Below are 11,276 nucleotides of genomic sequence, written 5' to 3'. Positions count from 1 at the left end.
AGTATGGTGACCAAAACTGCACACAATACTCCAGATGAGGCCGCACCAGAGTCTTATACAACTGCAACATGACCTCAGGACTCCGGAACTCAATTCCTCTGCCAATAAATCCCAGTACACCATATGCCTACCTCACAGCACTATTTACCTGGGTGGCAACTTTCAGAGATCTGTGTACATGGACACCAAGATCCCTCTGCTCATCCACACTACCAAGTAGCCTACCATTAGCCCAGTAATCCATCATCTTGTTATTCCTACCAAAGTGAACGACTTCGCACTTAGCTACATTGAATTCCATTTGCCACATTTCCGCCCAGCTCTGCAACTTATCTATATCCCGCTGTAACTTACCACTTCCTTCCTCACTATCCACAACTCCACCGACTTTTGTGTCATCCGCAAACTTGCTTACCCAGCTTTCAAGTCCTTCCTCTAGATCATTTATAAAGATAACAAAAAGCAATGGTCCCAAAACAGATCCTTGTGGTACACCGCTAGTAACTGCGCTCCAAGATGAACATAATCCATCAACTACTACCCTCTGTCTCCGTCCAGCCAGCCAATTCCTAATCCAAACCTCTAATGTATCCTCAATGCCATACCTCCGAAGTTTTAGCATTAGCCTACCATGGGGAACCTTATCGAACGCCTTACTAAAATCCATATACACAACATCTACTGCTTTACCCTCATCCACTTCCTTGGTCACCTTCTCAAAGAACTCAATAAGGTTTGTGAGGCACGACCTGCCCTTCACAAAACCATGCTGGCTATCCCTGATCACGTTATTCCTACCCAGATGTTCATAAATCTTATCCCTTACCATTCTCTCCAAGACTTTGCCCACCACTGAAGTCAGACTCACTGGCCTATAGTTGCTAGGGCTATCCCTACTCCCTTTCTTGAACAATGGGACCACATTCGCTATCCTCCAGTCCTCTGGTACTATTCCTGTTGACAACGACGACATAAAAATCCAGGCCAATGGCTCTGCTATCTCCTCCCTAGCTTCCCATAGGATCCTGGGGTAAATGCCATCAGGCCCAGGAGACTTATCTATATTCATCCTTTCCAATATTCCCAAAACCTCTTCCCTGCATATTTCCAGGGCATCCATTCTAATTATTTGTGATTCCATATTCACATCAGCAACAGTGTCCTGTTCCTGAGTGAATACTGATGAAAAGTACTGATTTAATGTCTCTCCAATCTCCTCCGCCTCCACACACAACTTCCCACTACTATCCTTGACTGGACCGATACCTACCCTAGTCATCCTTTTATTCTTGACATACCTATAGAAAGCCTTTGGGTTTTCCCTAATCCTACCAGCTAAAGACTTTTCATGTCCCCTTCTCGCTTCTCTTAGCTCCCTCTTTAGCTCCTTCCTGGCTACCTTATAACTCTCAATCGCCCCTACTGAACCTTCACGCCTCATCTTTACATATGCCGCCTTCTTCCCTTTCACAAGGGACTCCAATTCCTTACTAAACCACGGCTGCCTCACAAGGCCCTTTACACCATGCCTGACTGGTACATACCTATCGAGGACACGCAGTAGCTGCTCCTTGAACACTCCCCACATCTCATTAGTGTTCTTCTCTTGAAGCCTGTTTTTCCAATCCACACATCCTAAGTCATGCCTCACTGCATCATAATTTCCCTGTCCCCAGCTATAGCTCTTGCCCTGCGGCACACGATTATCCCTCTCCATCACTAAAGTAAAAGTCACCGAGTTGTGGTCACTGTCCCCGAAGTGCTCACCTACCTCCAAGTCTAACACCTGGCCTGGTTCATTACCTAGAACCAAATCCAATATAGCCTCCCCTCTTGTTGGCCTGTCGACATATTGTGTCAGGAAACCCTCCTGCACACATTGTACAAACACCGACCCATCTAATGAACTCGAGCTATAGCTCTCCCAGTCAATATCTGGGAAGTTAAAGTCCCCCATAACAACCACCCTGCTACCTTCACTCTTTTCCTGAATCATCCTCGCAATATTATCCTCTACTTCTCTAGGACTATTAGGAGGCCTGTAGAAAACACCTAACAGGGTGACCTCACCTTTCCTATTTCTAACCTCAGCCCAAACTACCTCAGATGGCAAGTCCTCTTCCATCGTCCATTCCACTGCTGTGATACTGTCTTTGACAAGTAATGCCACGCCTCCCCCTTTTTTACCCCCATGTCTGATCCTACTAAAACATTTGAACCCTGGAATGTGCAACAGCCATTCTTGTCCCTGTTCTACCCACGTCTCTGTAATGGCCACAACATCGAAGTCCCAGGTACCAACCCACGCTGCAAGTTCACCTACCTTATTCCTTATACTTCTGGCATTGAAGTATACACACTTCAATCCACCTTTCTGGTTACAGGCACCCTCCTTAGAGATCGCTGCATTATTCCTAACCTCCCTACACTCAAGGTCCTGTACCCTAAAGCTACAGTCCTGGTTCCCATGCCCCCGCGGAGTTAGTTTAAACCCTCCCAAAGAGCACTAGCAAACCTCCCCCCAAGGATACTGGTGCCCCTCAGGTTCAAGTGTAGACCATCCTTTTTATAGAGGTCCCACCTTCCCCAGAAAGGACCCCAGTTATCCAGAAACCGGAATCCCTCCCTCCTGCACCATCCCTGTAGCCACGCATTTAACTGCTCTCTCTCCCTGTTCCTCGACTCTCTGTCCCATTAGCAATTACCCTTTATTTACATGTTCAGAATCCTTGAGACTAATCTAGCATCCTCAAAGCCAGCTCTCAGAGTGAATAGAACCTCCGACAATCCTGTTTATATAAGTCAGCCAGGACTCCCTGATTGGACCAATCAGGGAACTCATTCTATGAGGTTCATCTGGCTGACCTCATTACAATCACAACATTCCTCCTTCATGTCTTTTGGTGGTTAGTTGGTGCTCCTGGTCGCTAGTTTCCTGCCCATTTGTCCATTGCAATGTTTGTTGCAGTCCTTGCAGGATGTTTTGTATATTCGCCCTGCTGGTTGTCGGTACTGGGTTCGTTAACTTCATCAGGAGGCTCACTGTTTATGTTACCTAGCAGGGTGATGAAACAACTGAGAACAAATCCACCAGTTCAGCGAGCAAACTTACAACTTGAACTTGCTCAATACTTCAATAGGATCATGCTGACCCAATGGACGTCACATTCACTTTCCTGCCCATTCCCATAACCTTGATTTGCCTACTGATCCAGAATCCATCCCAGCCTTAAATATACACAAAGACTCCATTCCCACAGCTCTCTTTGGCAAGGAGTTCCAAAGACTCACAACCCTCTAGAAGAAATCTCTCTTCATCCCGGTCTTAAATTGGTGCCTATTTATTCTGAGACTGTACCCTTGGGTCCGAGACTCTCCCATGAGATGAAACATCCTCAGCATTTACCTTGTTATGCCTTTTAAGAATCCCATGTGTTTGAATGAGATCACCTTTCATTGTTCTAAATTCCAATGAATACGATCCTTACCTGTTTAATCTTTGCTTCTAAGTCAAACCCTCCATGCCGGAGATCACCCTAATGAGCCTCCTCTGAACTGCCTCCAATGAATTAATATCTTTCCTTAAAAAAGAGGACCAATCCTGCTCACTGATGTGGTCTCAGCAACACATTGTACAGTTGTGTCAAGACTTCCCTACTCTTACAGTCCAATCCCTTTGAAATTAGGCTTCCTGATTGCCTGCTGCAGCAGTGTGCTAGCCTTTGGTGTTTTGGAGATACATAGCAGGGAAGAATCAACTCATAACCACAAAAACCATTTTTCTATGAGCATCCAGTTTAGGAACTGCTTCTGCTTCTCAGCACAAATCAATACTTTAATGAGCACAAAAATTCGATAAAGTATTGAAAACATAAAAGCAAAAGAGGAATTGTAGAATAGAACTGTCGCGCGTCACATCAGGTTTGATCACTTGTTAAAACAAACCACCAACATATGTCTACAAAGTTATTCAGAAACGGCAACAAAGGATAAACATGGAGAAAGATGGATCTAAAAACAGAGGAACATCCATTATCTAAAGGATACAGGCAGGGAGAATTTTGTTCAGTTAATCGAATGCCAGATAATCGAATGCTGGATAACATAGTGTAGCCGAGCATCGGGACCTTGCGATCTTGCCAGATAATCCAATATTCAGATATTCGAATACCAAATAATTGAGATTCCTCTGTATACTTGGAAAATTTAAAAGCCTTGTTCATACTGACTAGAATCAAATTATTTCCACATATCTTGTCCTACTATGTACTCTCTGGTCAGTAGTATTTTAAGAATATTTATACTGATGTGAGAAAGATTTCAGTTTCAACTTTGTGACTTTCTCTGGTTTGACAAGCAATTGCTCTTATTGTTGAAGGCAATAATTAGCATGTTAAAAGAGGATAAGAATTGAAACTGGCATTGGAGTCTTACAGGAAAAACCATTGACTATATTTATGAAAACATTCAACATTTCACTGTTTGAAAGGCTGCCAAATGCATCTGACAAAGTCATAGAGGCCTTTGAGCAGATATGCAGACTAAATGATGTACCATGTTAATTATATATTTTATAATTTACTGCAGAGGCTACTGAAAATGTTTCTGTGCCATGTTCTCAACAAGTCGCAGAATGATAACATAAATTTCAAAAACTCAACTCTGCTAATTTTATACAAAATGCAGCTTCTCCCATCATTTTCCTGCTGTGCTAACAGTGCAGCATTTTCCATGGACAGGTATGAACCTCTTACGATTGAGAGATCTAGATTTCACACAAAGACTGGATGAGTTAGCGTGCTGCATGAGTCATCAGTACATTTTTCATGAGTTACATAGTTCACTACGAGGGTCAGTTAGCTCAGTTGGCTGGGTAGCTAGCTTGCAATGCTACAGCACCAGTTGGGGTTTACTATGAAAAGCTTTCCCTTCACCTGAGGTGTGGTGACCTTCAGGTTAAACCAACACCAGTTGTCTCTTTAATGAGAGGGTGAGACTGTGATGACTTGACCTATTATCTTTGTTGGAAAAGTACCATGCTAGCGGACTGAACTGGATTTTATATTCTTTCACTGTCACACTTGATGTTGGGGGAAGCTCATAACATCCAATCAGTGGCTTGCCTGCCATAAAGCTGCCCATCTAATCTGATATGAAATTTTATGGGGGACAGTTGGTACATCAAGTGTCCTTCCTTCCTTTGGGCAATTGAGTCACTTAATCATTACTTGATGTGTGAGGAGGTGCTCAATAGCCCTACAGGAGGGTATGACACCCAAAATGTTCACTGCTCCCCATAAAATTTCATACAGTCTGGGGCCAGGTTGGTAAGCAAGAAAAATTCCATATCCAAGCATCCCTAGCCCATCCTCAAACCCACATGCAGTGGAACATAAAGACCAGGAAATAGTGTCCAGGTGAATACATTGTAATTTTTTGAGAATGTAACTGAGATGAGTGAACTAACCCTGTGGAATAACTAATTTGACTTTGTCTCCACTAATCTATTTGCTGCAACTCTGTCTGTTTGTGACAGTATAGATAAGAGTAACCATCACATAGTTTTCGTAGTAAAGAGGCTACCATCTATTTCAATGCACCCTGATAACCATGCTGAGAGGGAGAGACAAGGGAATGATCCTGCAGACCATAACTGGATACTTATGGGGCAATTTGGCTATCACCACCACAATCTGCAATCACATGACTCTGTCAGCAAGCCAGATGACCAAGCACCAGGCGGCAAACTTCCCAGCAGCTAGAGACATACCGATCATCATCTTCAATGCACCATCCAAGACCCAAGTTTTTTCAGATGCTTCATCAATGATCCAACATAAAATTAGAAGTGCGCAGTGATTGCACAATGTCAAGATCCATCTGCAATTCTTCAGGGATGAAGAAGAGGGAAAACACCATGTTTGTGTAATGGTCCTGAAATGACTGCAGAGGCTGGTGTCCCATTAGCAATTACCCTTTATTTACATGTTCAGAATCCTTGAGACTAATCTAGCATCCTCAAAGCCAGCTCTCAGAGTGAATAGAACCTCCGACAATCCTGTTTATATAAGTCAGCCAGGACTCCCTGATTGGACCAATCAGGGAACTCATTCTATGAGGTTCATCTGGCTGACCTCATTACAATCACAACATTCCTCCTTCATGTCCCGAGGACATGAACTGATTCATTTTCTTGTAGCTCCTCCTGGGGCATTTTAGCACTGGGTCATGTTCCTCCAACTATGTCTCTGATATGGGTGGCATGTAACTCACAGTAGCTCACATTTTGTGCCCTGAGCATTTCAGGAGTAATTCATTCTCTTCAGGCAGCAAAGGCATTGAGGCACCGAAGTAATCCATGTCCATCTCAGATTCTGAAGTATCTTCAGCATTTGACCAAGAGGGGGAACCCATGGATTCTGAAACAGTTGTAAAGGCAGTCGAGGAGCCAGTCACGATTTGTTCCCGCAGTGTTTATGAGTTTGTGGCTTTCATATGGTCCACGTGTTTGTTCAGAACCCTCGCACCTACCCAAATTCTATGTGTCACTGGACCTGACCGTGCATCAACCGTGCCTCTTATCCATACAGGGCCATTCTCATGGTGCCTACACCAACCTGTCTCCCTCGCTTAGCTAGTCTTACATCCAGTATTGACATTCCTGATGCTGTTTCACTTTCCCACTGGGTCTGGGAAGATCAAGTTTAACCTCGTGTGGAATCTTTGCCACATTAGCGACTCTGCTAGAGCTATCCCTGTAGTTGCACGATGGGTTATCCTATAATCAAATAGGAACTGGGACAATTTGGTATCTGGTGAAGCAGTAAGCTGTTTATTTAAGCCTTCCTTCAAAGCTTGGACGGCTCTTTCTACCACATCCTTGGACGATGGATGTTATGCAACTGACCTTGTATGTCAAATAAAATTCCATTTCAGGAGATGTTCAAATTAACAGCTGGTAAGTATTGGTCCAATTCCTATGACCAGTACTTCCAGGAGTCCGTGTATATCAAAAGATGCGCACAGTTTTTCAACCTTCATCTTCAAGTTTGTCAAATGAACCCGATGCACATCCAGCCACTTTGAGTGGGCATTCACAATGACTAAGAAGACTCAGCCCATGAAAGTACCTGCATAGTCGACGTGCAAGTCAGTCCTGGGTTTATGCGGCCATTCCCACAAATGTGAAGGAGGTATTGGTGGTAGTTTTGGTCCTTGTTAGCACTTTGGGACTGCCCCACTGATACGATTCTGCCTGTATCCAGTCTTGGACACCAAATGTAACTTCTCACCAACATCCTCATTTTGGAAATCCCTGGATGACCCTGGTGGAGTTCAGCCAATAGCTGGCAGCAACCTTTGCTCCGGACAATCCTCTTGGGAGGAGCTGGCCCAAGTTTCAATGGTTCAACATCCTAGCAAGGATGACAGTGGAAGAACAATGGCAGGTATTTCTGGCTATAATGCAGCTGGTGCAGGATCAATTCATTCAAAAGTGGAAGAAAAATCCTAAATGGAGGCCGGGGCAGCTGTGGCCGACAAGGGAAGTTAAGGACTGTATAAAGATAAAAGAGAAGAAGTATAACATAGTAAAATGAGCCAGAAGCCGTACTTGGAGTTTCAGAAAGCCTTTGATAAAGTTCCACATAGGAGATTAATGAGCCAGTTTAGAACACATGGTACTGGGGGATAAATACTGACTTGGATTGAAAATTGGCTGGCTGACAGGAAGCAAAGAGAAATGATAAACGGGTCCCTTTTGGAATGGCAGATGGGGTATCACAAGGCTCGGTGCTGGGCCCGCAGCTATTTACAATATACATTAATGTTATAGATGACAGTACTAAAAGTAATATTAGTAAGCTTGGTGATGGCACAAAGCTGGGTGGCAGGGTGAAATGTGAGGAGGATGTTATGAGAATACAGAGTTACTTGGACAGGCTAGGTGAGTGGATATTGGAACAACTTCCACTGGAGCAGTAAAGACTAAAGTGAGATTTACTAGAGAATTGTATCATGCAGAATTGTGACTGAGCTGTCATTCATGTTCCTTGAAGGAGACTTAAACAAATGCTGATCTGCTATGAGATTAAATACGTCTAAATGTCCTTCTCATTTTTAGGATTGTGGCATTAGACTGCTTCCTGCCTATATGCCACCATTACTAACCTGCAGAACTTACCTTCCAGGGTACTATGCTACTTGACCTCTTGAATGGTATTTCAACTTGTAATTATATGCATTTAGTATTAGAGCCCATTGCTGAATTTGGCCTGAAGCTATGAGTGGTGTTGCCTTGTCATTTTTAAGTAAACCCAGATGGGAATTTAGGTCTATTATTATTACAAATTTAGACCGCAACAGTATTGGTAGAACTTCCTGACTCTAAATATGATCACCAAACCTTTTTTCTCTATCTGGATGTATTTACTCTCTGCATTAGCCAAAGTCCTGGATGCACATGCTCTTGGCCATTGCTGTTAAGAAGTATTTGGTTCACTCACGCCTTTTAGGGAAGGAAATCTGCCATCCTCAGCTGGTCTGGCCTACATATGACTCCAGATCCACAGCAATGTTGTTAACTCTTCATTGCCATCTGGACAAAATTTGAGATTGGCAATAAATGCTGGCTTAACCAGTCGCACCTCTATTACATGAATAAATGTAAAAGGAAAAATAGCTGTCACCATATGTGGAGTAAGTATTTTCTTTTTGCTTTACATTTGAACAATGTCTTCAAGGTACAACTGTGTTAATCAGACACTTGCACAGTTCATGTTAAAGTCATCTGTATTCATAGACTTCCACACAGACAATACGTACAGTGTCTAACTGTGTGATACAAATCATGACCATGAGCAGTGTTGACCAGGAAATTGATCAGTACAAACCCAAGAATCACTTCCAAATGATTCACCTGCCAAATGTGCAGAGACGTGGCTTTAACATCAGACTCATCAGCTGCATGAGGACCCATAGAATTCATGATCACTGACACAGAGTTTCTGAGGTGGACAATCATACACATTGGCGATGGCTGAAAATCATTACATGTTGATCAATGTTGTCTTTGTGAAGCAGAAGTTATCACAAGCAACGTAAGCGTGTCAGCTCCAGGCCAAATTAACAAAGATGACGTAAGGTCTCATAACCTGCAGAAGGACACAAAACTGATCGCCTCCGATCATAAACAGTTCTTATTTGTAAACACGCTCTTATAAACAATGTTGCCATTTTTGTGTGTTATTGTGATGGGTAGACAACGTTTCTCTAAGCTGATTGCATTTACAATCTCCTACATCACTTGTGTTGTAATTATTCATTTAAGTCTAATATGTCAAAGATCCATGAATATGCATTCCATGGCCCATGCTTATCAGAATCCTTGACATTCTATTTATTGAGGACAGTACTATACTGTCATTTCTGTGAGGCACAACTACTGACTGCTCACATTACTAAACATTTTTCTATTTCTGATGTTTGTGGAAATTGGTGTCCCTTTTAAACCTGTATTCACTTGATATTCCATTTCTAGTATTTTCTGTGTAGTATAATAACTCAGTTAACTGTCATACTGCAATGGCTAAACTTTCATAAACATAAACAAAAGATTTATCAGGTGTTCCATGACCCCCATATGAATGCAATGATTTCAAAAATAACAAGGTTTTGTTCTTCAAAGGAATGAAAATTAACCTTCAATAGAGGTGTACAAGAGGCCAATGATCATTCTGTAGCTGCCTGTAGCCATTTAGTAAGAGGGCTTAGACAGGTAATTGATAGAACATAGATTGCCAGCTCCAAAAATAATGTATATCAACAGGGGATTGGTGGGCAAGAGATAATGATGAGCAAGAGGATCCAGACAGTAAAAAATGAGGTCTGCAGATGCTGGAGATCACAGCTGCAAATGTGTTGCTGGTCAAAGCACAGCAGGTTAGGCAGCATCTCAGGAATAGAGAATTCGACGTTTCGAGCATAGAAGATTTTAACCTACTGCGAATCCTCTTACAGAAGGGCTTATGCTCGAAACGTCGAATTCTCTATTCCTGAGATGCTGCCTAACCTGCTGTGCTTTGACCAGCAACACATTTGCAGCTGTGATCTCCAGCATCTGCAGACCTCATTTTTTACTCGAAGATTTTAACCTACTGCGAATCCTCTTACAAGGATGCCTTCCTTGAAGAAGCTCTCTTCCGAAGGGCTTATGCTCGAAACGTCGAATTCTCTATTCCTGAGATGCTGCCTAACCTGCTGTGCTTTGACCAGCAACACATTTGCAGCAAGAGGATCCAGACAGACAAGCTATGACCTTCCTGCGTAAAGACTGGAAATTACTCTACATCAGACCAAGAGAAGAACAAAGGCAAATGCACCACATCTGCCCCTCCATTCTACAGGACAGATTCAGGAGCAATGAAGCATTCTCACCTGTTGTGGTTGTATAGTTTTCTTGCCTAATTAATTGTTGCATCATATTTAAACCACTGCTTCTTAATAAGCTCAAAAAACAATCAGAAAACTGCTACAAATCATCAACTAAAAGGTTGATTAATGCCCAAAATCAACATACTCCACATAAAAGGTCTTTGGAACAGTGATGAACGGGTCCAGCCCACAGCAGGGATTATTGTCACTGTGGCTGTGGTACAATGAAAATGCAGAGAAACTGAAGAGGAGCAAATGTGCTTGCAAGCCCAAGGCCAGCAACAACTTGAATAGACGGCAGCTGGATAGCTTCCACATGAAGGGGACACAACTGAAGGTCTCCCCGCAAAACGAAAGAGTGCAGGAGGCCCAGAGACTGTTATCTTCAATGTCATTTCCTCCAGATGAGCAAAGTACATTACCACCATTGAAAGTGGATGTTGCAAGAGTTTGTCACAGACTTGTGGCATCTGCTGGAGTGAACATACAAAGCCATATCTGGAAAAGTTACAGATCACACAACACCAGGTTATAATCCAACAGGTGTGTTTGGAAATCCAAGCTTTCAGAGTGCTGCTCCTTCGTCAGGTAGCTAGTGGGGCTACCTGAGAAAGGAGTAGTGCTCTGAAAGCTTATACTTTCACATAAACCTATTCGACTATAACCTGGTGTGTGATTTGTAACTTTGTCCACCCCAGTCCAACTCCAGCACCTTCACATCATATCTGGAAATGAGCAGTTCTGAGGAAGGATCACTGGATTCAAAATATTAATTCTGATATCTTTCCACTGATGCTGCCAAACCTGCTGAGTTTCTCCAGCAATTAGTTTTTGTAAGTTTCAAA

This window comes from Hemiscyllium ocellatum, chromosome 6 (assembly GCF_020745735.1).
Source record: "Hemiscyllium ocellatum isolate sHemOce1 chromosome 6, sHemOce1.pat.X.cur, whole genome shotgun sequence".
NCBI classification, from domain to species: domain Eukaryota; kingdom Metazoa; phylum Chordata; class Chondrichthyes; order Orectolobiformes; family Hemiscylliidae; genus Hemiscyllium; species Hemiscyllium ocellatum.
Note: the sequence above shows the minus strand (reverse complement) of the source record.